The 24,074-nt window shown below is 50.9% G+C and overlaps 36 non-coding genes across 36 annotated transcripts; all 36 read left to right on the plus strand.

The window, feature by feature from the left end:
* Positions 1–313: 313 nt before the first annotated feature.
* Positions 314–384, plus strand: TRNAG-GCC (transfer RNA glycine (anticodon GCC)). The gene has a single exon. It is a non-coding gene; the product is annotated as a tRNA-Gly (tRNA).
* Positions 385–735: 351 nt separating this feature from the next.
* On the plus strand, positions 736–806 carry TRNAG-CCC (transfer RNA glycine (anticodon CCC)). The gene has a single exon. It is a non-coding gene; the product is annotated as a tRNA-Gly (tRNA).
* A 977-nt stretch (positions 807–1,783) lies between these two features.
* Positions 1,784–1,854, plus strand: TRNAG-CCC (transfer RNA glycine (anticodon CCC)). Its single transcript has one exon. It is a non-coding gene; the product is annotated as a tRNA-Gly (tRNA).
* Positions 1,855–2,409: 555 nt separating this feature from the next.
* On the plus strand, positions 2,410–2,480 carry TRNAG-GCC (transfer RNA glycine (anticodon GCC)). The gene has a single exon. It is a non-coding gene; the product is annotated as a tRNA-Gly (tRNA).
* A 1,599-nt stretch (positions 2,481–4,079) lies between these two features.
* Positions 4,080–4,150, plus strand: TRNAG-GCC (transfer RNA glycine (anticodon GCC)). The gene has a single exon. It is a non-coding gene; the product is annotated as a tRNA-Gly (tRNA).
* Positions 4,151–4,500: 350 nt separating this feature from the next.
* On the plus strand, positions 4,501–4,571 carry TRNAG-CCC (transfer RNA glycine (anticodon CCC)). The gene has a single exon. It is a non-coding gene; the product is annotated as a tRNA-Gly (tRNA).
* A 555-nt stretch (positions 4,572–5,126) lies between these two features.
* On the plus strand, positions 5,127–5,197 carry TRNAG-GCC (transfer RNA glycine (anticodon GCC)). Its single transcript has one exon. It is a non-coding gene; the product is annotated as a tRNA-Gly (tRNA).
* Positions 5,198–5,547: 350 nt separating this feature from the next.
* On the plus strand, positions 5,548–5,618 carry TRNAG-CCC (transfer RNA glycine (anticodon CCC)). Its single transcript has one exon. It is a non-coding gene; the product is annotated as a tRNA-Gly (tRNA).
* Positions 5,619–6,970: 1,352 nt separating this feature from the next.
* On the plus strand, positions 6,971–7,041 carry TRNAG-GCC (transfer RNA glycine (anticodon GCC)). Its single transcript has one exon. It is a non-coding gene; the product is annotated as a tRNA-Gly (tRNA).
* A 973-nt stretch (positions 7,042–8,014) lies between these two features.
* Positions 8,015–8,085, plus strand: TRNAG-GCC (transfer RNA glycine (anticodon GCC)). The gene has a single exon. It is a non-coding gene; the product is annotated as a tRNA-Gly (tRNA).
* Positions 8,086–9,482: 1,397 nt separating this feature from the next.
* TRNAG-CCC (transfer RNA glycine (anticodon CCC)) lies at positions 9,483–9,553 on the plus strand. The gene has a single exon. It is a non-coding gene; the product is annotated as a tRNA-Gly (tRNA).
* A 552-nt stretch (positions 9,554–10,105) lies between these two features.
* On the plus strand, positions 10,106–10,176 carry TRNAG-GCC (transfer RNA glycine (anticodon GCC)). Its single transcript has one exon. It is a non-coding gene; the product is annotated as a tRNA-Gly (tRNA).
* Positions 10,177–10,526: 350 nt separating this feature from the next.
* Positions 10,527–10,597, plus strand: TRNAG-CCC (transfer RNA glycine (anticodon CCC)). The gene has a single exon. It is a non-coding gene; the product is annotated as a tRNA-Gly (tRNA).
* Positions 10,598–11,152: 555 nt separating this feature from the next.
* Positions 11,153–11,223, plus strand: TRNAG-GCC (transfer RNA glycine (anticodon GCC)). The gene has a single exon. It is a non-coding gene; the product is annotated as a tRNA-Gly (tRNA).
* Positions 11,224–11,573: 350 nt separating this feature from the next.
* Positions 11,574–11,644, plus strand: TRNAG-CCC (transfer RNA glycine (anticodon CCC)). The gene has a single exon. It is a non-coding gene; the product is annotated as a tRNA-Gly (tRNA).
* A 555-nt stretch (positions 11,645–12,199) lies between these two features.
* Positions 12,200–12,270, plus strand: TRNAG-GCC (transfer RNA glycine (anticodon GCC)). Its single transcript has one exon. It is a non-coding gene; the product is annotated as a tRNA-Gly (tRNA).
* A 351-nt stretch (positions 12,271–12,621) lies between these two features.
* TRNAG-CCC (transfer RNA glycine (anticodon CCC)) lies at positions 12,622–12,692 on the plus strand. The gene has a single exon. It is a non-coding gene; the product is annotated as a tRNA-Gly (tRNA).
* Positions 12,693–13,247: 555 nt separating this feature from the next.
* Positions 13,248–13,318, plus strand: TRNAG-GCC (transfer RNA glycine (anticodon GCC)). Its single transcript has one exon. It is a non-coding gene; the product is annotated as a tRNA-Gly (tRNA).
* A 350-nt stretch (positions 13,319–13,668) lies between these two features.
* On the plus strand, positions 13,669–13,739 carry TRNAG-CCC (transfer RNA glycine (anticodon CCC)). Its single transcript has one exon. It is a non-coding gene; the product is annotated as a tRNA-Gly (tRNA).
* A 555-nt stretch (positions 13,740–14,294) lies between these two features.
* Positions 14,295–14,365, plus strand: TRNAG-GCC (transfer RNA glycine (anticodon GCC)). Its single transcript has one exon. It is a non-coding gene; the product is annotated as a tRNA-Gly (tRNA).
* A 351-nt stretch (positions 14,366–14,716) lies between these two features.
* On the plus strand, positions 14,717–14,787 carry TRNAG-CCC (transfer RNA glycine (anticodon CCC)). Its single transcript has one exon. It is a non-coding gene; the product is annotated as a tRNA-Gly (tRNA).
* Positions 14,788–15,339: 552 nt separating this feature from the next.
* Positions 15,340–15,410, plus strand: TRNAG-GCC (transfer RNA glycine (anticodon GCC)). Its single transcript has one exon. It is a non-coding gene; the product is annotated as a tRNA-Gly (tRNA).
* Positions 15,411–15,760: 350 nt separating this feature from the next.
* On the plus strand, positions 15,761–15,831 carry TRNAG-CCC (transfer RNA glycine (anticodon CCC)). The gene has a single exon. It is a non-coding gene; the product is annotated as a tRNA-Gly (tRNA).
* A 555-nt stretch (positions 15,832–16,386) lies between these two features.
* TRNAG-GCC (transfer RNA glycine (anticodon GCC)) lies at positions 16,387–16,457 on the plus strand. Its single transcript has one exon. It is a non-coding gene; the product is annotated as a tRNA-Gly (tRNA).
* A 350-nt stretch (positions 16,458–16,807) lies between these two features.
* TRNAG-CCC (transfer RNA glycine (anticodon CCC)) lies at positions 16,808–16,878 on the plus strand. The gene has a single exon. It is a non-coding gene; the product is annotated as a tRNA-Gly (tRNA).
* Positions 16,879–17,433: 555 nt separating this feature from the next.
* On the plus strand, positions 17,434–17,504 carry TRNAG-GCC (transfer RNA glycine (anticodon GCC)). Its single transcript has one exon. It is a non-coding gene; the product is annotated as a tRNA-Gly (tRNA).
* Positions 17,505–17,855: 351 nt separating this feature from the next.
* TRNAG-CCC (transfer RNA glycine (anticodon CCC)) lies at positions 17,856–17,926 on the plus strand. Its single transcript has one exon. It is a non-coding gene; the product is annotated as a tRNA-Gly (tRNA).
* A 555-nt stretch (positions 17,927–18,481) lies between these two features.
* On the plus strand, positions 18,482–18,552 carry TRNAG-GCC (transfer RNA glycine (anticodon GCC)). The gene has a single exon. It is a non-coding gene; the product is annotated as a tRNA-Gly (tRNA).
* A 350-nt stretch (positions 18,553–18,902) lies between these two features.
* Positions 18,903–18,973, plus strand: TRNAG-CCC (transfer RNA glycine (anticodon CCC)). The gene has a single exon. It is a non-coding gene; the product is annotated as a tRNA-Gly (tRNA).
* Positions 18,974–19,528: 555 nt separating this feature from the next.
* On the plus strand, positions 19,529–19,599 carry TRNAG-GCC (transfer RNA glycine (anticodon GCC)). Its single transcript has one exon. It is a non-coding gene; the product is annotated as a tRNA-Gly (tRNA).
* Positions 19,600–19,950: 351 nt separating this feature from the next.
* Positions 19,951–20,021, plus strand: TRNAG-CCC (transfer RNA glycine (anticodon CCC)). The gene has a single exon. It is a non-coding gene; the product is annotated as a tRNA-Gly (tRNA).
* A 555-nt stretch (positions 20,022–20,576) lies between these two features.
* TRNAG-GCC (transfer RNA glycine (anticodon GCC)) lies at positions 20,577–20,647 on the plus strand. The gene has a single exon. It is a non-coding gene; the product is annotated as a tRNA-Gly (tRNA).
* Positions 20,648–20,997: 350 nt separating this feature from the next.
* TRNAG-CCC (transfer RNA glycine (anticodon CCC)) lies at positions 20,998–21,068 on the plus strand. The gene has a single exon. It is a non-coding gene; the product is annotated as a tRNA-Gly (tRNA).
* Positions 21,069–21,623: 555 nt separating this feature from the next.
* TRNAG-GCC (transfer RNA glycine (anticodon GCC)) lies at positions 21,624–21,694 on the plus strand. Its single transcript has one exon. It is a non-coding gene; the product is annotated as a tRNA-Gly (tRNA).
* A 351-nt stretch (positions 21,695–22,045) lies between these two features.
* Positions 22,046–22,116, plus strand: TRNAG-CCC (transfer RNA glycine (anticodon CCC)). Its single transcript has one exon. It is a non-coding gene; the product is annotated as a tRNA-Gly (tRNA).
* A 1,602-nt stretch (positions 22,117–23,718) lies between these two features.
* TRNAG-CCC (transfer RNA glycine (anticodon CCC)) lies at positions 23,719–23,789 on the plus strand. The gene has a single exon. It is a non-coding gene; the product is annotated as a tRNA-Gly (tRNA).
* The last annotated feature ends 285 nt before the right edge of the window (positions 23,790–24,074 follow it).

A 24,074-nucleotide genomic window follows, 5' to 3' on the forward strand; every position in this document is an offset into this window, starting at 1 on the left:
CAAAGATATCCCCTGAGTCCTGCGGTAGAAGTCTGGCTTTCCTGAGGCACGGTGCTCAGGGAACTGCACTCAGAGTAGCGACCCATACAAAGGCCACCCTCATCTACCAGTGTGCTTGCCTCTGTCGACTTTTCCTGTCTATAGAACCTGGCTGTTCGTGGCCAAGTGAGTGAGAAGGACTGCCAGGGCAGCGCAGCTCCCATTCACCCACCGGAGCTGGCGCCATCCTCATGTCACTGCAGTGCTCTGTTAAATCAGCTGCTCTGGGCTGAAATGGTCCAGAGCACTGTAGCGCCAGTGTGCAGCATGTAAGGCATTGGTGGTTCAGTGGTAGAATTCTCGCCTGCCACGCGGGAGGCCCGGGTTCGATTCCCGGCCAATGCATGAGCGTTTTGCACATGTACCTTTCGTTGACTTTGAAGCATCGTGAAAAGGAAGAGACCAAACAAAAAAAACAAGCCTTGATTGCCTTGCTTGCCTTATTTCTGCTACTAGCGATCACTCTGCTGATCCCTTTTAGTAGAAGGGGCCGCTGCGCCTTGACTGGAAGCAGGGCAATCTCAGATTATGCAAACAGCTCATAGAGGCCCAGCCCGAGTAGGTGCCAGTCTCACACGTCTGCAAAGGCCTTCAATGAGGCTTTCAGCAGAAGTCAAGAGTTTCCGAGTGACCATTCGCATGGAACTGGCAGGTGTGTTAAATCAAGCGCTCTACCGCAGTAATGCTGCTTGTCAAGCATTGGTAGTTCAGTGGTAGAATTCTCGCTTCCCAAGCGGGAGGCCCGGGTTCGATTCCCGGCCAATGCATGGCACTTTTGTAGACGTGTCTCTTGATATTTTAAAAGGCATGGGAAAAGAAAAATGGAAACGGTAGATAAGATGATTGCATTGCTTGTCTGTTTTCTGCGCAAAGAAAGCACTCTGCTGCCCTCTTTTAGCAGAAGATGGAACTGCAGTTTCAACTTAAGGCGGGAAACCTTCTATTATGCAAATAATTCCCAGAAGACCCCAGAAGCCCAGATTGAAAGGGTGTCAGCCTCGTGTGGCTGCAAAGATATCCCCTGAGTCCTGCGGTAGAAGTCTGGCTTTCCTGAGGCACGGTGCTCAGGGAACTGCACTCAGAGTAGCGACCCATACAAAGGCCACCCTCATCTACCAGTGTGCTTGCCTCTGTCGACTTTTCCTGTCTATAGAACCTGGCCGTTCGTGGCCAAGTGAGTGAGAAGGACTGCCAGGGCAGCGCAGCTCCCATTCACCCACCGGAGCTGGCGCCATCCTCATGTCACTGCAGTGCTCTGTTAAATCAGCTGCTCTGGGCTGAAATGGTCCAGAGCACTGTAGCGCCAGTGTGCAGCATGTAAGGCATTGGTGGTTCAGTGGTAGAATTCTCGCCTGCCACGCGGGAGGCCCCGGTTCGATTCCCGGCCAATGCATGAGCGTTTTGCACATGTACCTTTCGTTGACTTTGAAGCATCGTGAAAAGGAAGAGACCAAACAAAAAAAACAAGCCTTGATTGCCTTGCTTGCCTTATTTCTGCTACTAGCGATCACTCTGCTGATCCCTTTTAGAAGAAGGGGCCGCTGCGCCTTGACTGGAAGCAGGGCAATCTCAGATTATGCAAACAGCTCATAGAGGCCCAGCCCGAGTAGGTGCCAGTCTCACACGTCTGCAAAGGCCTTCAATGAGGCTTTCAGCAGAAGTCAAGAGTTTACGAGTGACCATTCGCATGGAACTGGCAGGTGTGTTAAATCAAGCGCTCTACCGCAGTAATGCTGCTTGTCAGGCATTGGTAGTTCAGTGGTAGAATTCTCGCTTCCCAAGCGGGAGGCCCGGGTTCGATTCCCGGCCAATGCATGGCACTTTTGTAGACGTGTCTCTTGATATTTTAAAAGGCATGGGAAAAGAAAAATGGAAACGGTAGATAAGATGATTGCATTGCTTGTCTGTTTTCTGCGCAAAGAAAGCACTCTGCTGCCCTCTTTTAGCAGAAGATGGAACTGCAGTTTCAACTTAAGGCGGGAAACCTTCTATTATGCAAATAATTCCCAGAAGACCCCAGAAGCCCAGATTGAAAGGGTGTCAGCCTCGTGTGGCTGCAAAGATATCCCCTGAGTCCTGCAGTAGAAGTCTGGCTTTCCTGAGGCACGGTGCTCAGGGAACTGCACTCAGAGTAGCGACCCATACAAAGGCCACCCTCATCTACCAGTGTGCTTGCCTCCGTCCACTTTTCCTGTCTATAGAACCTGGCCGTTCGTGGCCAAGTGAGTGAGAAGGACTGCCAGGGCAGCGCAGCTCCCATTCACCCACCGGAGCTGGCGCCATCCTCATGTCACTGCAGTGCTCTGTTAAATCAGCTGCTCTGGGCTGCAATGGTCCAGAGCACTGTAGCGCCAGTGTGCAGCATGTAAGGCATTGGTGGTTCAGTGGTAGAATTCTCGCCTGCCACGCGGGAGGCCCGGGTTCGATTCCCGGCCAATGCATGAGCGTTTTGCACATGTACCTTTCGTTGACTTTGAAGCATCGTGAAAAGGAAGAGACCGAACAAAAAAACAAGCCTTGATTGCCTTGCTTGCCTTATTTCTGCTACTAGCGATCACTCTGCTGATCCCTTTTAGTAGAAGGGGCCGCTGCGCCTTGACTGGAAGCAGGGCAATCTCAGATTATGCAAACAGCTCATAGAGGCCCAGCCCGAGTAGGTGCCAGTCTCACACGTCTGCAAAGGCCTTCAATGAGGCTTTCAGCAGAAGTCAAGAGTTTACGAGTGACCATTCGCATGGAACTGGCAGGTGTGTTAAATCAAGTGCTCTACCGCAGTAATGCTGCTTGTCAGGCATTGGTAGCTCAGTGGTAGAATTCTCACTTCCCAAGTGGGAGGCCCGGGTTCGATTCCCGGCCAATGCATGGCACTTTTGTAGACGTGTCTCTTGATATTTTAAAAGGCATGGGAAAAGAAAAATGGAAACGGTAGATAAGATGATTGCATTGCTTGTCTGTTTTCTGCGCAAAGAAAGCACTCTGCTGCCCTCTTTTAGCAGAAGATGGAACGGCAGTTTCAACTTAAGGCGGGAAACCTATTATGCAAATAATTCCCAGAAGACCCCAGAAGCCCAGATTGAAAGGGTGTCAGCCTTGTGTGGCTGCAAAGATATCCCCTGAGTCCTGCGGTAGAAGTCTGGCTTTCCTGAGGCACGGTGCTCAGGGAACTGCACTCAGAGTAGCGACCCATACAAAGGCCACCCTCATCTACCAGTGTGCTTGCCTCTGTCCACTTTTCCTGTCTATAGAACCTGGCCGTTCGTGGCCAAGTGAGTGAGAAGGACTGCCAGGGCAGCGCAGCTCCCATTCACCCACCGGAGCTGGCGCCATCCTCATGTCACTGCAGTGCTCTGTTAAATCAGCTGCTCTGGCCTCCAATGGTCCAGAGCACTGTAGCGCCAGTGTGCAGCATGTAAGGCATTGGTGGTTCAGTGGTAGAATTCTCGCCTGCCACGCGGGAGGCCCGGGTTTGATTCCCGGCCAATGCATGGCACTTTTGTAGACGTGTCTCTTGATATTTTAAAAGGCATGGGAAAAGAAAAATGGAAACGGTAGATAAGATGATTGCATTGCTTGTCTGTTTTCTGCGCAAAGAAAGCACTCTGCTGCCCTCTTTTAGCAGAAGATGGAACTGCAGTTTCAACTTAAGGCGGGAAACCTTCTATTATGCAAATAATTCCCAGAAGACCCCAGAAGCCCAGATTGAAAGGGTGTCAGCCTCGTGTGGCTGCAAAGATATCCCCTGAGTCCTGCGGTAGAAGTCTGGCTTTCCTGAGGCACGGTGCTCAGGGAACTGCACTCAGAGTAGCGACCCATACAAAGGCCACCCTCATCTACCAGTGTGCTTGCCTCTGTCCACTTTTCCTGTCTATAGAACCTAGCCGTTCGTGGCCAAGTGAGTGAGAAGGACTGCCAGGGCAGCGCAGCTCCCATTCACCCACCGGAGCTGGCGCCATCCTCATGTCACTGCAGTGCTCTGTTAAATCAGCTGCTCTGGGCTGCAATGGTCCAGAGCACTGTAGCGCCAGTGTGCAGCATGTAAGGCATTGGTGGTTCAGTGGTAGAATTCTCGCCTGCCACGCGGGAGGCCCGGGTTCGATTCCCGGCCAATGCATGAGCATTTTGCACATGTACCTTTCGTTGACTTTGAAGCATCGTGAAAAGGAAGAGACCAAACAAAAAAACAAGCCTTGATTGCCTTGCTTGCCTTATTTCTGCTACTAGCGATCACTCTGCTGATCCCTTTTAGTAGAAGGGGCCGCTGCGCCTTGACTGGAAGCAGGGCAATCTCAGATTATGCAAACAGCTCATAGAGGCCCAGCCCGAGTAGGTGCCAGTCTCACACGTCTGCAAAGGCCTTCAATGAGGCTTTCAGCAGAAGTCAAGAGTTTACGAGTGACCATTCGCATGGAACTGGCAGGTGTGTTAAATCAAGCGCTCTACCGCAGTAATGCTGCTTGTCAAGCATTGGTAGTTCAGTGGTAGAATTCTCGCTTCCCAAGCGGGAGGCCCGGGTTCGATTCCCGGCCAATGCATGGCACTTTTGTAGACGTGTCTCTTGATATTTTAAAAGGCATGGGAAAAGAAAAATGGAAACGGTAGATAAGATGATTGCATTGCTTGTCTGTTTTCTGCGCAAAGAAAGCACTCTGCTGCCCTCTTTTAGCAGAAGATGGAACTGCAGTTTCAACTTAAGGCGGGAAACCTTCTATTATGCAAATAATTCCCAGAAGACCCCAGAAGCCCAGATTGAAAGGGTGTCAGCCTCGTGTGGCTGCAAAGATATCCCCTGAGTCCTGCGGTAGAAGTCTGGCTTTCCTGAGGCACGGTGCTCAGGGAACTGCACTCAGAGTAGCGACCCATACAAAGGCCACCCTCATCTACCAGTGTGCTTGCCTCTGTCCACTTTTCCTGTCTATAGAACCTGGCCGTTCGTGGCCAAGTGAGTGAGAAGGACTGCCAGGGCAGCGCAGCTCCCATTCACCCACCGGAGCTGGCGCCATCCTCATGTCACTGCAGTGCTCTGTTAAATCAGCTGCTCTGGCCTGAAATGGTCCAGAGCACTGTAGCGCCAGTGTGCAGCATGTAAGGCATTGGTGGTTCAGTGGTAGAATTCTCGCCTGCCACGCGGGAGGCCCGGGTTCGATTCCCGGCCAATGCATGAGTGTTTTGCACATGTACCTTTCGTTGACTTTGAAGCATCGTGAAAAGGAAGAGACCAAACAAAAAAACAAGCCTTGATTGCCTTGCTTGCCTTATTTCTGCTACTAGCGATCACTCTGCTGATCCCTTTTAGTAGAAGGGGCCGCTGCGCCTTGAATGGAAGCAGGGCAATCTCAGATTATGCAAACAGCTCATAGAGGCCCAGCCCGAGTAGGTGCCAGTCTCACACGTCTGCAAAGGCCTTCAATGAGGCTTTCAGCAGAAGTCAAGAGTTTACGAGTGACCATTCGCATGGAACTGGCAGGTGTGTTAAATCAAGTGCTCTACCGCAGTAATGGTGCTTGTCAGGCATTGGTAGTTCAGTGGTAGAATTTTCGCTTCCCAAGCGGGAGGCCCGGGTTCGATTCCCGGCCAATGCATGGCACTTTTGTAGACGTGTCTCTTGATATTTTAAAAGGCATGGGAAAAGAAAAATGGAAACGGTAGATAAGATGATTGCATTGCTTGTCTGTTTTCTGCGCAAAGAAAGCACTCTGCTGCCCTCTTTTAGCAGAAGATGGAACTGCAGTTTCAACTTAAGGCGGGAAACCTTCTATTATGCAAATAATTCCCAGAAGACCCCAGAAGCCCAGATTGAAAGGGTGTCAGCCTCGTGTGGCTGCAAAGATATCCCCTGAGTCCTGCAGTAGAAGTCTGGCTTTCCTGAGGCACGGTGCTCAGGGAACTGCACTCAGAGTAGTGACCCATACAAAGGCCACCCTCATCTACCAGTGTGCTTGCCTCTGTCCACTTTTCCATGTACCTTGTACATGTACCTTTCGTTGACTTTGAAGCATCGTGAAAAGGAAGAGACCAAACAAAAAAACAAGCCTTGATTGCCTTGCTTGTCTTATTTCTGCTACTAGCGATCACTCTGCTGATCCCTTTTAGTAGAAGGGGCCGCTGCGCCTTGACTGGAAGCAGGGCAATCTCAGATTATGCAAACAGCTCATAGAGGCCCAGCCCGAGTAGGTGCCAGTCTCACACGTCTGCAAAGGCCTTCAATGAGGCTTTCAGCAGAAGTCAAGAGTTTACGAGTGACCATTCGCATGGAACTGGCAGGTGTGTTAAATCAAGCGCTCTACCGCAGTAATGCTGCTTGTCAAGCATTGGTAGTTCAGTGGTAGAATTCTCGCTTCCCAAGCGGGAGGCCCGGGTTCGATTCCCAGCCAATGCATGGCACTTTTGTAGACGTGTCTCTTGATATTTTAAAAGGCATGGGAAAAGAAAAATGGAAACGGTAGATAAGATGATTGCATTGCTTGTCTGTTTTCTGCGCAAAGAAAGCACTCTGCTGCCCTCTTTTAGCAGAAGATGGAACTGCAGTTTCAACTTAAGGCGGGAAACCTTCTATTATGCAAATAATTCCCAGAAGACCCCAGAAGCCCAGATTGAAAGGGTGTCAGCCTCGTGTGGCTGCAAAGATATCCCCTGAGTCCTGCGGTAGAAGTCTGGCTTTCCTGAGGCACGGTGCTCAGGGAACTGCACTCAGAGTAGCGACCCATACAAAGGCCACCCTCATCTACCAGTGTGCTTGCCTCTGTCCACTTTTCCTGTCTATAGAACCTAGCCGTTCGTGGCCAAGTGAGTGAGAAGGACTGCCAGGGCAGCGCAGCTCCCATTCACCCACCGGAGCTGGCGCCATCCTCATGTCACTGCAGTGCTCTGTTAAATCAGCTGCTCTGGGCTGCAATGGTCCAGAGCACTGTAGCGCCAGTGTGCAGCATGTAAGGCATTGGTGGTTCAGTGGTAGAATTCTCGCCTGCCACGCGGGAGGCCCGGGTTCGATTCCCGGCCAATGCATGAGCATTTTGCACATGTACCTTTCGTTGACTTTGAAGCATCGTGAAAAGGAAGAGACCAAAGAAAAAAACAAGCCTTGATTGCCTTGCTTGCCTTATTTCTGCTACTAGCGATCACTCTGCTGATCCCTTTTAGTAGAAGGGGCCGCTGCGCCTTGACTGGAAGCAGGGCAATCTCAGATTATGCAAAACGCTCATAGAGACCCAGCCCGAGTAGGTGCCAGTCTCACACGTCTGCAAAGGCCTTCAATGAGGCTTTCAGCAGAAGTCAAGAGTTTACGAGTGACCATTCGCATGGAACTGGCAGGTGTGTTAAATCAAGTGCTCTACCGCAGTAATGCTGCTTGTCAGGCATTGGTAGTTCAGTGGTAGAATTCTCACTTCCCAAGCGGGAGACCCGGGTTCGATTCCCGGCCAATGCATGGCACTTTTGTAGACGTGTCTCTTGATATTTTAAAAGGCATGGGAAAAGAAAAATGGAAACGGTAGATAAGATGATTGCATTGCTTGTCTGTTTTCTGCGCAAAGAAAGCACTCTGCTGCCCTCTTTTAGCAGAAGATGGAACGGCAGTTTCAACTTAAGGCGGGAAACCTATTATGCACATAATTCCCAGAAGACCCCAGAAGCCCAGATTGAAAGGGTGTCAGCCTCGTGTGGCTGCAAAGATATCCCCTGAGTCCTGCAGTAGAAGTCTGGCTTTCCTGAGGCACGGTGCTCAGGGAACTGCACTCAGAGTAGCGACCCATACAAAGGCCACCCTCATCTACCAGTGTGCTTGCCTCTGTCCACTTTTCCTGTCTATAGAACCTGGCCGTTCGTGGCCAAGTGAGTGAGAAGGACTGCCAGGGCAGCGCAGCTCCCATTCACCCACCGGAGCTGGCGCCATCCTCATGTCACTGCAGTGCTCTGTTAAATCAGCTGCTCTGGGCTGTAATGGTCCAGAGCACTGTAGCGCCAGTGTGCAGCATGTAAGGCATTGGTGGTTCAGTGGTAGAATTCTCGCCTGCCACGCGGGAGGCCCGGGTTCGATTCCCGGCCAATGCATGAGCGTTTTGCACATGTACCTTTCATTGACTTTGAAGCATCGTGAAAAGGAAGAGACCAAACAAAAACACAAGCCTTGATTGCCTTGCTTGCCTTATTTCTGCTACTAGCGATCACTCTGCTGATCCCTTTTAGTAGAAGGGGCCGCTGCGCCTTGACTGGAAGCAGGGCAATCTCAGATTATGCAAACAGCTCATAGAGGCCCAGCCCGAGTAGGTGCCAGTCTCACACGTCTGCAAAGGCCTTCAATGAGGCTTTCAGCAGAAGTCAAGAGTTTACGAGTGACCATTCGCATGGAACTGGCAGGTGTGTTAAATCAAGCGCTCTACCGCAGTAATGCTGCTTGTCAAGCATTGGTAGTTCAGTTGTAGAATTCTCGCTTCCCAAGCGGGAGGCCTGGGTTCGATTCCCGGCCAATGCATGGCACTTTTGTAGACGTGTCTCTTGATATTTTAAAAGGCATGGGAAAAGAAAAATGGAAACGGTAGATAAGATGATTGCATTGCTTGTCTGTTTTCTGCGCAAAGAAAGCACTCTGCTGCCCTCTTTTAGCAGAAGATGGAACTGCAGTTTCAACTTAAGGCGGGAAACCTTCTATTATGCAAATAATTCCCAGAAGACCCCAGAAGCCCAGATTGAAAGGGTGTCAGCCTCGTGTGGCTGCAAAGATATCCCCTGAGTCCTGCGGTAGAAGTCTGGCTTTCCTGAGGCACGGTGCTCAGGGAACTGCACTCAGAGTAGCGACCCATACAAAGGCCACCCTCATCTACCAGTGTGCTTGCCTCTGTCCACTTTTCCTGTCTATAGAACCTAGCCGTTCGTGGCCAAGTGAGTGAGAAGGACTGCCAGGGCAGCGCAGCTCCCATTCACCCACCGGAGCTGGCGCCATCCTCATGTCACTGCAGTGCTCTTTTAAATCAGCTGCTCTGGGCTGCAATGGTCCAGAGCACTGTAGCGCCAGTGTGCAGCATGTAAGGCATTGGTGGTTCAGTGGTAGAATTCTCGCCTGCCACGCGGGAGGCCCGGGTTCGATTCCTGGCCAATGCATGAGCATTTTGCACATGTACCTTTCGTTGACTTTGAAGCATCGTGAAAAGGAAGAGACCAAAGAAAAAAACAAGCCTTGATTGCCTTGCTTGCCTTATTTCTGCTACTAGCGATCACTCTGCTGATCCCTTTTAGTAGAAGGGGCCGCTGCGCCTTGACTGGAAGCAGGGCAATCTCAGATTATGCAAAACGCTCATAGAGGCCCAGCCCGAGTAGGTGCCAGTCTCACACGTCTGCAAAGGCCTTCAATGAGGCTTTCAGCAGAAGTCAAGAGTTTACGAGTGACCATTCGCATGGAACTGGCAGGTGTGTTAAATCAAGTGCTCTACCGCAGTAATGCTGCTTGTCAGGCATTGGTAGTTCAGTGGTAGAATTCTCACTTCCCAAGCGGGAGGCCCGGGTTCGATTCCCGGCCAATGCATGGCACTTTTGTAGACGTGTCTCTTGATATTTTAAAAGGCATGGGAAAAGAAAAATGGAAACGGTAGATAAGATGATTGCATTGCTTGTCTGTTTTCTGCGCAAAGAAAGCACTCTGCTGCCCTCTTTTAGCAGAAGATGGAACGGCAGTTTCAACTTAAGGCGGGAAACCTATTATGCACATAATTCCCAGAAGACCCCAGAAGCCCAGATTGAAAGGGTGTCAGCCTCGTGTGGCTGCAAAGATATCCCCTGAGTCCTGCAGTAGAAGTCTGGCTTTCCTGAGGCACGGTGCTCAGGGAACTGCACTCAGAGTAGCGACCCATACAAAGGCCACCCTCATCTACCAGTGTGCTTGCCTCTGTCCACTTTTCCTGTCTATAGAACCTGGCCGTTCGTGGCCAAGTGAGTGAGAAGGACTGCCAGGGCAGCGCAGCTCCCATTCACCCACCGGAGCTGGCGCCATCCTCATGTCACTGCAGTGCTCTGTTAAATCAGCTGCTCTGGCCTGCAATGGTCCAGAGCACTGTAGCGCCAGTGTGCAGCATGTAAGGCATTGGTGGTTCAGTGGTAGAATTCTCGCCTGCCACGCGGGAGGCCCGGGTTCGATTCCCGGCCAATGCATGAGCGTTTTGCACATGTACCTTTCGTTGACTTTGAAGCATCGTGAAAAGGAAGAGACCGAACAAAAAAACAAGCCTTGATTGCCTTGCTTGCCTTATTTCTGCTACTAGCGATCACTCTGCTGATCCCTTTTAGTAGAAGGGGCCGCTGCGCCTTGACTGGAAGCAGGGCAATCTCAGATTATGCAAACAGCTCATAGAGGCCCAGCCCGAGTAGGTGACAGTCTCACACGTCTGCAAAGGCCTTCAATGAGGCTTTCAGCAGAAGTCAAGAGTTTACGAGTGACCATTCGCATGGAACTGGCAGGTGTGTTAAATCAAGCGCTCTACCGCAGTAATGCTGCTTGTCAGGCATTGGTAGTTCAGTGGTAGAATTCTCGCTTCCCAAGTGGGAGGCCCGGGTTCGATTCCCGGCCAATGCATGGCACTTTTGTAGACGTGTCTCTTGATATTTTAAAAGGCATGGGAAAAGAAAAATGGAAACGGTAGATAAGATGATTGCATTGCTTGTCTGTTTTCTGCGCAAAGAAAGCACTCTGCTGCCCTCTTTTAGCAGAAGATGGAACTGCAGTTTCAACTTAAGGCGGGAAACCTTCTATTATGCAAATAATTCCCAGAAGACCCCAGAAGCCCAGATTGAAAGGGTGTCAGCCTCGTGTGGCTGCAAAGATATCCCCTGAGTCCTGCAGTAGAAGTCTGGCTTTCCTGAGGCACGGTGCTCAGGGAACTGCACTCAGAGTAGCGACCCATACAAAGTCTACCCTCATCTACCAGTGTGCTTGCCTCTGTCCACTTTTCCTGTCTATAGAACCTGGCCGTTCGTGGCCAAGTGAGTGAGAAGGACTGCCAGGGCAGCGCAGCTCCCATTCACCCACCGGAGCTGGCGCCATCCTCATGTCACTGCAGTGCTCTGTTAAATCAGCTGCTCTGGGCTGTAATGGTCCAGAGCACTGTAGCGCCAGTGTGCAGCATGTAAGGCATTGGTGGTTCAGTGGTAGAATTCTCGCCTGCCACGCGGGAGGCCCGGGTTCGATTCCCGGCCAATGCATGAGCGTTTTGCACATGTACCTTTCATTGACTTTGAAGCATCGTGAAAAGGAAGAGACCAAACAAAAAAACAAGCCTTGATTGCCTTGCTTGCCTTATTTCTGCTACTAGCGATCACTCTGCTGATCCCTTTTAGTAGAAGGGGCCGCTGCGCCTTGACTGGAAGCAGGGCAATCTCAGATTATGCAAACAGCTCATAGAGGCCCAGCCCGAGTAGGTGCCAGTCTCACACGTCTGCAAAGGCCTTCAATGAGGCTTTCAGCAGAAGTCAAGAGTTTACGAGTGACCATTCACATGGAACTGGCATGTGTGTTAAATCAAGCGCTCTACGGCAGTAATGCTGCTTGTCAAGCATTGGTAGTTCAGTGGTAGAATTCTCGCTTCCCAAGCGGGAGGCCCGGGTTCGATTCCCGGCCAATGCATGGCACTTTTGTAGACGTGTCTCTTGATATTTTAAAAGGCATGGGAAAAGAAAAATGGAAACGGTAGATAAGATGATTGCATTGCTTGTCTGTTTTCTGCGCAAAGAAAGCACTCTGCTGCCCTCTTTTAGCAGAAGATGGAACTGCAGTTTCAACTTAAGGCGGTAAACCTTCTATTATGCAAATAATTCCCAGAAGACCCCAGAAGCCCAGATTGAAAGGGTGTCAGCCTCGTGTGGCTGCAAAGATATCCCCTGAGTCCTGCGGTAGAAGTCTGGCTTTCCTGAGGCACGGTGCTCAGGGAACTGCACTCAGAGTAGCGACCCATACAAAGGCCACCCTCATCTACCAGTGTGCTTGCCTCTGTCGACTTTTCCTGTCTATAGAACCTGGCCGTTCGTGGCCAAGTGAGTGAGAAGGACTGCCAGGGCAGCGCAGCTCCCATTCACCCACCGGAGCTGGCGCCATCCTCATGTCACTGCAGTGCTCTGTTAAATCAGCTGCTCTGGGCTGAAATGGTCCAGAGCACTGTAGCGCCAGTGTGCAGCATGTAAGGCATTGGTGGTTCAGTGGTAGAATTCTCGCCTGCCACGCGGGAGGCCCGGGTTCGATTCCCGGCCAATGCATGAGCGTTTTGCACATGTACCTTTCGTTGACTTTGAAGCATCGTGAAAAGGAAGAGACCAAACAAAAAAAACAAGCCTTGATTGCCTTGCTTGCCTTATTTCTGCTACTAGCGATCACTCTGCTGATCCCTTTTAGAAGAAGGGGCCGCTGCGCCTTGACTGGAAGCAGGGCAATCTCAGATTATGCAAACAGCTCATAGAGGCCCAGCCCGAGTAGGTGCCAGTCTCACACGTCTGCAAAGGCCTTCAATGAGGCTTTCAGCAGAAGTCAAGAGTTTACGAGTGACCATTCGCATGGAACTGGCAGGTGTGTTAAATCAAGCGCTCTACCGCAGTAATGCTGCTTGTCAGGCATTGGTAGTTCAGTGGTAGAATTCTCGCTTCCCAAGCGGGAGGCCCGGGTTCGATTCCCGGCCAATGCATGGCACTTTTGTAGACGTGTCTCTTGATATTTTAAAAGGCATGGGAAAAGAAAAATGGAAACGGTAGATAAGATGATTGCATTGCTTGTCTGTTTTCTGCGCAAAGAAAGCACTCTGCTGCCCTCTTTTAGCAGAAGATGGAACTGCAGTTTCAACTTAAGGCGGGAAACCTTCTATTATGCAAATAATTCCCAGAAGACCCCAGAAGCCCAGATTGAAAGGGTGTCAGCCTCGTGTGGCTGCAAAGATATCCCCTGAGTCCTGCAGTAGAAGTCTGGCTTTCCTGAGGCACGGTGCTCAGGGAACTGCACTCAGAGTAGCGACCCATACAAAGGCCACCCTCATCTACCAGTGTGCTTGCCTCTGTCCACTTTTCCTGTCTATAGAACCTGGCCGTTCGTGGCCAAGTGAGTGAGAAGGACTGCCAGGGCAGCGCAGCTCCCATTCACCCACCGGAGCTGGCGCCATCCTCATGTCACTGCAGTGCTCTGTTAAATCAGCTGCTCTGGGCTGTAATGGTCCAGAGCACTGTAGCGCCAGTGTGCAGCATGTAAGGCATTGGTGGTTCAGTGGTAGAATTCTCGCCTGCCACGCGGGAGGCCCGGGTTCGATTCCCGGCCAATGCATGAGCGTTTTGCACATGTACCTTTCATTGACTTTGAAGCATCGTGAAAAGGAAGAGACCAAACAAAAAAACAAGCCTTGATTGCCTTGCTTGCCTTATTTCTGCTACTAGCGATCACTCTGCTGATCCCTTTTAGTAGAAGGGGCCGCTGCGCCTTGACTGGAAGCAGGGCAATCTCAGATTATGCAAACAGCTCATAGAGGCCCAGCCCGAGTAGGTGCCAGTCTCACACGTCTGCAAAGGCCTTCAATGAGGCTTTCAGCAGAAGTCAAGAGTTTACGAGTGACCATTCGCATGGAACTGGCAGGTGTGTTAAATCAAGCGCTCTACCGCAGTAATGCTGCTTGTCAAGCATTGGTAGTTCAGTGGTAGAATTCTCGCTTCCCAAGCGGGAGGCCCGGGTTCGATTCCCGGCCAATGCATGGCACTTTTGTAGACGTGTCTCTTGATATTTTAAAAGGCATGGGAAAAGAAAAATGGAAACGGTAGATAAGATGATTGCATTGCTTGTCTGTTTTCTGCGCAAAGAAAGCACTCTGCTGCCCTCTTTTAGCAGAAGATGGAACTGCAGTTTCAACTTAAGGCGGGAAACCTTCTATTATGCAAATAATTCCCAGAAGACCCCAGAAGCCCAGATTGAAAGGGTGTCAGCCTCGTGTGGCTGCAAAGATATCCCCTGAGTCCTGCGGTAGAAGTCTGGCTTTCCTGAGGCACGGTGCTCAGGGAACTGCACTCAGAGTAGCGACCCATACAAAGGCCACCCTCATCTACCAGTGTGCTTGCCTCTGTCGACTTTTCCTGTCTATAGAACCTGGCCGTTCGTGGCCAAGTGAGTGAGAAGGACTGCCAGGGCAGCGCAGCTCCCATTCACCCACCGGAGCTGGCGCCATCCTCATGTCACTGCAGTGCTCTGTTAAATCAGCTGCTCTGGGCTGAAATGGTCCAGAGCACTGTAGCGCCAGTGTGCAGCATGTAAGGCATTGGTGGTTCAGTGGTAGAATTCTCGCCTGCCACGCGGGAGGCCCGGGTTCGATTCCCGGCCAATGCATGAGCGTTTTGCACATGTACCTTTCGTTGACTTTGAAGCATCGTGAAAAGGAAGAGACCAAACAAAAAAAACAAGCCTTGATTGCCTTGCTTGCCTTATTTCTGCTACTAGCGATCACTCTGCTGATCCCTTTTAGAAGAAGGGGCCGCTGCGCCTTGACTGGAAGCAGGGCAATCTCAGATTATGCAAACAGCTCATAGAGGCCCAGCCCGAGTAGGTGCCAGTCTCACACGTCTGCAAAGGCCTTCAATGAGGCTTTCAGCAGAAGTCAAGAGTTTACGAGTGACCATTCGCATGGAACTGGCAGGTGTGTTAAATCAAGTGCTCTACCGCAGTAATGCTGCTTGTCAGGCATTGGTAGTTCAGTGGTAGAATTCTCACTTCCCAAGCGGGAGGCCCGGGTTCGATTCCCGGCCAATGCATGGCACTTTTGTAGACGTGTCTCTTGATATTTTAAAAGGCATGGGAAAAGAAAAATGGAAACGGTAGATAAGATGATTGCATTGCTTGTCTGTTTTCTGCGCAAAGAAAGCACTCTGCTGCCCTCTTTTAGCAGAAGATGGAACGGCAGTTTCAACTTAAGGCGGGAAACCTATTATGCACATAATTCCCAGAAGACCCCAGAAGCCCAGATTGAAAGGGTGTCAGCCTCGTGTGGCTGCAAAGATATCCCCTGAGTCCTGCAGTAGAAGTCTGGCTTTCCTGAGGCACGGTGCTCAGGGAACTGCACTCAGAGTAGCGACCCATACAAAGGCCACCCTCATCTACCAGTGTGCTTGCCTCTGTCCACTTTTCCTGTCTATAGAACCTGGCCGTTCGTGGCCAAGTGAGTGAGAAGGACTGCCAGTGCAGCGCAGCTCCCATTCACCCACCGGAGCTGGCGCCATCCTCATGTCACTGCAGTGCTCTGTTAAATCAGCTGCTCTGGCCTGCAATGGTCCAGAGCACTGTAGCGCCAGTGTGCAGCATGTAAGGCATTGGTGGTTCAGTGGTAGAATTCTCGCCTGCCACGCGGGAGGCCCGGGTTCGATTCCCGGCCAATGCATGAGCGTTTTGCACATGTACCTTTCGTTGACTTTGAAGCATCGTGAAAAGGAAGAGACCGAACAAAAAAACAAGCCTTGATTGCCTTGCTTGCCTTATTTCTGCTACTAGCGATCACTCTGCTGATCCCTTTTAGTAGAAGGGGCCGCTGCGCCTTGACTGGAAGCAGGGCAATCTCAGATTATGCAAACAGCTCATAGAGGCCCAGCCCGAGTAGGTGACAGTCTCACACGTCTGCAAAGGCCTTCAATGAGGCTTTCAGCAGAAGTCAAGAGTTTACGAGTGACCATTCGCATGGAACTGGCAGGTGTGTTAAATCAAGTGCTCTACCGCAGTAATGCTGCTTGTCAGGCATTGGTAGTTCAGTGGTAGAATTCTCGCTTCCCAAGCGGGAGGCCCGGGTTCGATTCCCGGCCAATGCATGGCACTTTTGTAGACGTGTCTCTTGATATTTTAAAAGGCATGGGAAAAGAAAAATGGAAACGGTAGATAAGATGATTGCATTGCTTGTCTGTTTTCTGCGCAAAGAAAGCACTCTGCTGCCCTCTTTTAGCAGAAGATGGAACTGCAGTTTCAACTTAAGGCGGGAAACCTTCTATTATGCAAATAATTCCCAGAAGACCCCAGAAGCCCAGATTGAAAGGGTGTCAGCCTCGTGTGGCTGCAAAGATATCCCCTGAGTCCTGCAGTAGAAGTCTGGCTTTCCTGAGGCACGGTGCTCAGGGAACTGCACTCAGAGTAGCGACCCATACAAAGTCCACCCTCATCTACCAGTGTGCTTGCCTCTGTCCACTTTTCCTGTCTATAGAACCTGGCCGTTCGTGGCCAAGTGAGTGAGAAGGACTGCCAGGGCAGCGCAGCTCCCATTCACCCACCGGAGCTGGCGCCATCCTCATGTCACTGCAGTGCTCTGTTAAATCAGCTGCTCTGGGCTGTAATGGTCCAGAGCACTGTAGCGCCAGTGTGCAGCATGTAAGGCATTGGTGGTTCAGTGGTAGAATTCTCGCCTGCCACGCGGGAGGCCCGGGTTCGATTCCCGGCCAATGCATGAGCGTTTTGCACATGTACCTTTCATTGACTTTGAAGCATCGTGAAAAGGAAGAGACCAAACAAAAAAACAAGCCTTGATTGCCTTGCTTGCCTTATTTCTGCTACTAGCGATCACTCTGCTGATCCCTTTTAGTAGAAGGGGCCGCTGCGCCTTGACTGGAAGCAGGGCAATCTCAGATTATGCAAACAGCTCATAGAGGCCCAGCCCGAGTAGGTGCCAGTCTCACACGTCTGCAAAGGCCTTCAATGAGGCTTTCAGCAGAAGTCAAGAGTTTACGAGTGACCATTCGCATGGAACTGGCATGTGTGTTAAATCAAGCGCTCTACGGCAGTAATGCTGCTTGTCAAGCTTTGGTAGTTCAGTGGTAGAATTCTCGCTTCCCAAGCGGGAGGCCCGGGTTCGATTCCCGGCCAATGCATGGCACTTTTGTAGACGTGTCTCTTGATATTTTAAAAGGCATGGGAAAAGAAAAATGGAAACGGTAGATAAGATGATTGCATTGCTTGTCTGTTTTCTGCGCAAAGAAAGCACTCTGCTGCCCTCTTTTAGCAGAAGATGGAACTGCAGTTTCAACTTAAGGCGGGAAACCTTCTATTATGCAAATAATTCCCAGAAGACCCCAGAAGCCCAGATTGAAAGGGTGTCAGCCTCGTGTGGCTGCAAAGATATCCCCTGAGTCCTGCGGTAGAAGTCTGGCTTTCCTGAGGCATGGTGCTCAGGGAACTGCACTCAGAGTAGCGACCCATACAAAGGCCACCCTCATCTACCAGTGTGCTTGCCTCTGTCGACTTTTCCTGTCTATAGAACCTGGCCGTTCGTGGCCAAGTGAGTGAGAAGGACTGCCAGGGCAGCACAGCTCCCATTCACCCACCGGAGCTGGCGCCATCCTCATGTCACTGCAGTGCTCTGTTAAATCAGCTGCTCTGGGCTGAAATGGTCCAGAGCACTGTAGCGCCAGTGTGCAGCATGTAAGGCATTGGTGGTTCAGTGGTAGAATTCTCGCCTGCCACGCGGGAGGCCCGGGTTCGATTCCCGGCCAATGCATGAGCGTTTTGCACATGTACCTTTCGTTGACTTTGAAGCATCGTGAAAAGGAAGAGACCAAACAAAAAAAACAAGCCTTGATTGCCTTGCTTGCCTTATTTCTGCTACTAGCGATCACTCTGCTGATCCCTTTTAGAAGAAGGGGCCGCTGCGCCTTGACTGGAAGCAGGGCAATCTCAGATTATGCAAACAGCTCATAGAGGCCCAGCCCGAGTAGGTGCCAGTCTCACACGTCTGCAAAGGCCTTCAATGAGGCTTTCAGCAGAAGTCAAGAGTTTACGAGTGACCATTCGCATGGAACTGGCAGGTGTGTTAAATCAAGCGCTCTACCGCAGTAATGCTGCTTGTCAGGCATTGGTAGTTCAGTGGTAGAATTCTCGCTTCCCAAGCGGGAGGCCCGGGTTCGATTCCCGGCCAATGCATGGCACTTTTGTAGACGTGTCTCTTGATATTTTAAAAGGCATGGGAAAAGAAAAATGGAAACGGTAGATAAGATGATTGCATTGCTTGTCTGTTTTCTGCGCAAAGAAAGCACTCTGCTGCCCTCTTTTAGCAGAAGATGGAACTGCAGTTTCAACTTAAGGCGGGAAACCTTCTATTATGCAAATAATTCCCAGAAGACCCCAGAAGCCCAGATTGAAAGGGTGTCAGCCTCGTGTGGCTGCAAAGATATCCCCTGAGTCCTGCAGTAGAAGTCTGGCTTTCCTGAGGCACGGTGCTCAGGGAACTGCACTCAGAGTAGCGACCCATACAAAGGCCACCCTCATCTACCAGTGTGCTTGCCTCTGTCCACTTTTCCTGTCTATAGAACCTGGCCGTTCGTGGCCAAGTGAGTGAGAAGGACTGCCAGGGCAGCGCAGCTCCCATTCACCCACCGGAGCTGGCGCCATCCTCATGTCACTGCAGTGCTCTGTTAAATCAGCTGCTCTGGGCTGTAATGGTCCAGAGCACTGTAGCGCCAGTGTGCAGCATGTAAGGCATTGGTGGTTCAGTGGTAGAATTCTCGCCTGCCACGCGGGAGGCCCGGGTTCGATTCCCGGCCAATGCATGAGCGTTTTGCACATGTACCTTTCATTGACTTTGAAGCATCGTGAAAAGGAAGAGACCAAACAAAAAAACAAGCCTTGATTGCCTTGCTTGCCTTATTTCTGCTACTAGCGATCACTCTGCTGATCCCTTTTAGTAGAAGGGGCCGCTGCGCCTTGACTGGAAGCAGGGCAATCTCAGATTATGCAAACAGCTCATAGAGGCCCAGCCCGAGTAGGTGCCAGTCTCACACGTCTGCAAAGGCCTTCAATGAGGCTTTCAGCAGAAGTCAAGAGTTTACGAGTGACCATTCGCATGGAACTGGCATGTGTGTTAAATCAAGCGCTCTACGGCAGTAATGCTGCTTGTCAAGCTTTGGTAGTTCAGTGGTAGAATTCTCGCTTCCCAAGCGGGAGGCCCGGGTTCGATTCCCGGCCAATGCATGGCACTTTTGTAGACGTGTCTCTTGATATTTTAAAAGGCATGGGAAAAGAAAAATGGAAACGGTAGATAAGATGATTGCATTGCTTGTCTGTTTTCTGCGCAAAGAAAGCACTCTGCTGCCCTCTTTTAGCAGAAGATGGAACTGCAGTTTCAACTTAAGGCGGGAAACCTTCTATTATGCAAATAATTCCCAGAAGACCCCAGAAGCCCAGATTGAAAGGGTGTCAGCCTCGTGTGGCTGCAAAGATATCCCCTGAGTCCTGCGGTAGAAGTCTGGCTTTCCTGAGGCACGGTGCTCAGGGAACTGCACTCAGAGTAGCGACCCATACAAAGGCCACCCTCATCTACCAGTGTGCTTGCCTCTGTCGACTTTTCCTGTCTATAGAACCTGGCCGTTCGTGGCCAAGTGAGTGAGAAGGACTGCCAGGGCAGCACAGCTCCCATTCACCCACCGGAGCTGGCGCCATCCTCATGTCACTGCAGTGCTCTGTTAAATCAGCTGCTCTGGGCTGAAATGGTCCAGAGCACTGTAGCGCCAGTGTGCAGCATGTAAGGCATTGGTGGTTCAGTGGTAGAATTCTCGCCTGCCACGCGGGAGGCCCGGGTTCGATTCCCGGCCAATGCATGAGCGTTTTGCACATGTACCTTTCGTTGACTTTGAAGCATCGTGAAAAGGAAGAGACCAAACAAAAAAAACAAGCCTTGATTGCCTTGCTTGCCTTATTTCTGCTACTAGCGATCACTCTGCTGATCCCTTTTAGAAGAAGGGGCCGCTGCGCCTTGACTGGAAGCAGGGCAATCTCAGATTATGCAAACAGCTCATAGAGGCCCAGCCCGAGTAGGTGCCAGTCTCACACGTCTGCAAAGGCCTTCAATGAGGCTTTCAGCAGAAGTCAAGAGTTTACGAGTGACCATTCGCATGGAACTGGCAGGTGTGTTAAATCAAGCGCTCTACCGCAGTAATGCTGCTTGTCAGGCATTGGTAGTTCAGTGGTAGAATTCTCGCTTCCCAAGCGGGAGGCCCGGGTTCGATTCCCGGCCAATGCATGGCACTTTTGTAGACGTGTCTCTTGATATTTTAAAAGGCATGGGAAAAGAAAAATGGAAACGGTAGATAAGATGATTGCATTGCTTGTCTGTTTTCTGCGCAAAGAAAGCACTCTGCTGCCCTCTTTTAGCAGAAGATGGAACTGCAGTTTCAACTTAAGGCGGGAAACCTTCTATTATGCAAATAATTCCCAGAAGACCCCAGAAGCCCAGATTGAAAGGGTGTCAGCCTCGTGTGGCTGCAAAGATATCCCCTGAGTCCTGCAGTAGAAGTCTGGCTTTCCTGAGGCACGGTGCTCAGGGAACTGCACTCAGAGTAGCGACCCATACAAAGGCCACCCTCATCTACCAGTGTGCTTGCCTCTGTCCACTTTTCCTGTCTATAGAACCTGGCCGTTCGTGGCCAAGTGAGTGAGAAGGACTGCCAGGGCAGCGCAGCTCCCATTCACCCACCGGAGCTGGCGCCATCCTCATGTCACTGCAGTGCTCTGTTAAATCAGCTGCTCTGGGCTGTAATGGTCCAGAGCACTGTAGCGCCAGTGTGCAGCATGTAAGGCATTGGTGGTTCAGTGGTAGAATTCTCGCCTGCCACGCGGGAGGCCCGGGTTCGATTCCCGGCCAATGCATGAGCGTTTTGCACATGTACCTTTCATTGACTTTGAAGCATCGTGAAAAGGAAGAGACCAAACAAAAAAACAAGCCTTGATTGCCTTGCTTGCCTTATTTCTGCTACTAGCGATCACTCTGCTGATCCCTTTTAGTAGAAGGGGCCGCTGCGCCTTGACTGGAAGCAGGGCAATCTCAGATTATGCAAACAGCTCATAGAGGCCCAGCCCGAGTAGGTGCCAGTCTCACACGTCTGCAAAGGCCTTCAATGAGGCTTTCAGCAGAAGTCAAGAGTTTACGAGTGACCATTCGCATGGAACTGGCAGGTGTGTTAAATCAAGCGCTCTACCGCAGTAATGCTGCTTGTCACGCATTGGTAGTTCAGTGGTAGAATTCTCGCTTCCCAAGCGGGAGGCCCGGGTTCGATTCCCGGCCAATGCATGGCACTTTTGTAGACGTGTCTCTTGATATTTTAAAAGGCATGGGAAAAGAAAAATGGAAACGGTAGATAAAATGATTGCATTGCTTGTCTGTTTTCTGCGCAAAGAAAGCACTCTGCTGCCCTCTTTTAGCAGAAGATGGAACTGCAGTTTCAACTTAAGGCGGGAAACCTTCTATTATGCAAATAATTCCCAGAAGACCCCAGAAGCCCAGATTGAAAGGGTGTCAGCCTCGTGTGGCTGCAAAGATATCCCCTGAGTCCTGCGGTAGAAGTCTGGCTTTCCTGAGGCACGGTGCTCAGGGAACTGCACTCAGAGTAGCGACCCATACAAAGGCCACCCTCATCTACCAGTGTGCTTGCCTCTGTCGACTTTTCCTGTCTATAGAACCTGGCCGTTCGTGGCCAAGTGAGTGAGAAGGACTGCCAGGGCAGCGCAGCTCCCATTCACCCACCGGAGCTGGCGCCATCCTCATGTCACTGCAGTGCTCTGTTAAATCAGCTGCTCTGGGCTGAAATGGTCCAGAGCACTGTAGCGCCAGTGTGCAGCATGTAAGGCATTGGTGGTTCAGTGGTAGAATTCTCGCCTGCCACGCGGGAGGCCCGGGTTCGATTCCCGGCCAATGCATGAGCGTTTTGCACATGTACCTTTCGTTGACTTTGAAGCATCGTGAAAAGGAAGAGACCAAACAAAAAAAACAAGCCTTGATTGCCTTGCTTGCCTTATTTCTGCTACTAGCGATCACTCTGCTGATCCCTTTTAGAAGAAGGGGCCGCTGCGCCTTGACTGGAAGCAGGGCAATCTCAGATTATGCAAACAGCTCATAGAGGCCCAGCCCGAGTAGGTGCCAGTCTCACACGTCTGCAAAGGCCTTCAATGAGGCTTTCAGCAGAAGTCAAGAGTTTACGAGTGACCATTCGCATGGAACTGGCAGGTGTGTTAAATCAAGCGCTCTACCGCAGTAATGCTGCTTGTCAGGCATTGGTAGTTCAGTGGTAGAATTCTCGCTTCCCAAGCGGGAGGCCCGGGTTCGATTCCCGGCCAATGCATGGCACTTTTGTAGACGTGTCTCTTGATATTTTAAAAGGCATGGGAAAAGAAAAATGGAAACGGTAGATAAGATGATTGCATTGCTTGTCTGTTTTCTGCGCAAAGAAAGCACTCTGCTGCCCTCTTTTAGCAGAAGATGGAACTGCAGTTTCAACTTAAGGCGGGAAACCTTCTATTATGCAAATAATTCCCAGAAGACCCCAGAAGCCCAGATTGAAAGGGTGTCAGCCTCGTGTGGCTGCAAAGATATCCCCTGAGTCCTGCAGTAGAAGTCTGGCTTTCCTGAGGCACTGTGCTCAGGGAACTGCACTCAGAGTAGCGACCCATACAAAGGCCACCCTCATCTACCAGTGTGCTTGCCTCTGTCCACTTTTCCTGTCTATAGAACCTGGCCGTTCGTGGCCAAGTGAGTGAGAAGGACTGCCAGGGCAGCGCAGCTCCCATTCACCCACCGGAGCTGGCGCCATCCTCATGTCACTGCAGTGCTCTGTTAAATCAGCTGCTCTGGCCTGCAATGGTCCAGAGCACTGTAGCGCCAGTGTGCAGCATGTAAGGCATTGGTGGTTCAGTGGTAGAATTCTCGCCTGCCACGCGGGAGGCCCGGGTTTGATTCCCGGCCAATGCATGGCACTTTTGTAGACGTGTCTCTTGATATTTTAAAAGGCATGGGAAAAGAAAAATGGAAACGGTAGATAAGATGATTGCATTGCTTGTCTGTTTTCTGCGCAAAGAAAGCACTCTGCTGCCCTCTTTTAGCAGAAGATGGAACTGCAGTTTCAACTTAAGGCGGGAAACCTTCTATTATGCAAATAATTCCCAGAAGACCCCAGAAGCCCAGATTGAAAGGGTGTCAGCCTCGTGTGGCTGCAAAGATATCCCCTGAGTCCTGCAGTAGAAGTCTGGCTTTCCTGAGGCACGGTGCTCAGGGAACTGCACTCAGAGTAGCGACCCATACAAAGTCCACCCTCATCTACCAGTGTGCTTGCCTCTGTCCACTTTTCCTGTCTATAGAACCTGGCCGTTCGTGGCCAAGTGAGTGAGAAGGACTGCCAGGGCAGCGCAGCTCCCATTCACCCACCGGAGCTGGCGCCATCCTCATGTCACTGCAGTGCTCTGTTAAATCAGCTGCTCTGGGCTGTAATGGTCCAGAGCACTGTAGCGCCAGTGTGCAGCATGTAAGGCATTGGTGGTTCAGTGGTAGAATTCTCGCCTGCCACGTGGGAGGCCCGGGTTCGATTCCCGGCCAATGCATGAGCGTTTTGCACATGTACCTTTCATTGACTTTGAAGCATCGTGAAAAGGAAGAGACCAAACAAAAAAACAAGCCTTGATTGCCTTGCTTGCCTTATTTCTGCTACTAGCGATCACTCTGCTGATCCCTTTTAGTAGAAGGGGCCGCTGCGCCTTGACTGGAAGCAGGGCAATCTCAGATTATGCAAACAGCTCATAGAGGCCCAGCCCGAGTAGGTGCCAGTCTCACACGTCTGCAAAGGCCTTCAATGAGGCTTGCAGCAGAAGTCAAGAGTTTACGAGTGACCATTCGCATGGAACTGGCATGTGTGTTAAATCAAGCGCTCTACGGCAGTAATGCTGCTTGTCAAGCATTGGTAGTTCAGTGGTAGAATTCTCGCTTCCCAAGCGGGAGGCCCGGGTTCGATTCCCGGCCAATGCATGGCACTTTTGTAGACGTGTCTCTTGATATTTTAAAAGGCATGGGAAAAGAAAAATGGAAACGGTAGATAAGATGATTGCATTGCTTGTCTGTTTTCTGCGCAAAGAAAGCACTCTGCTGCCCTCTTTTAGCAGAAGATGGAACTGCAGTTTCAACTTAAGGCGGGAAACCTTCTATTATGCAAATAATTCCCAGAAGACCCCAGAAGCCCAGATTGAAAGGGTGTCAGCCTCGTGTGGCTGCAAAGATATCCCCTGAGTCCTGCGGTAGAAGTCTGGCTTTCCT

Source organism: Ambystoma mexicanum, unplaced genomic scaffold (genome assembly GCF_040938575.1).
Source record: "Ambystoma mexicanum isolate Mex_15411 unplaced genomic scaffold, UKY_AmexF1_1 Mex_scaf52, whole genome shotgun sequence".
In the NCBI taxonomy this organism is placed as follows: domain Eukaryota; kingdom Metazoa; phylum Chordata; class Amphibia; order Caudata; family Ambystomatidae; genus Ambystoma; species Ambystoma mexicanum.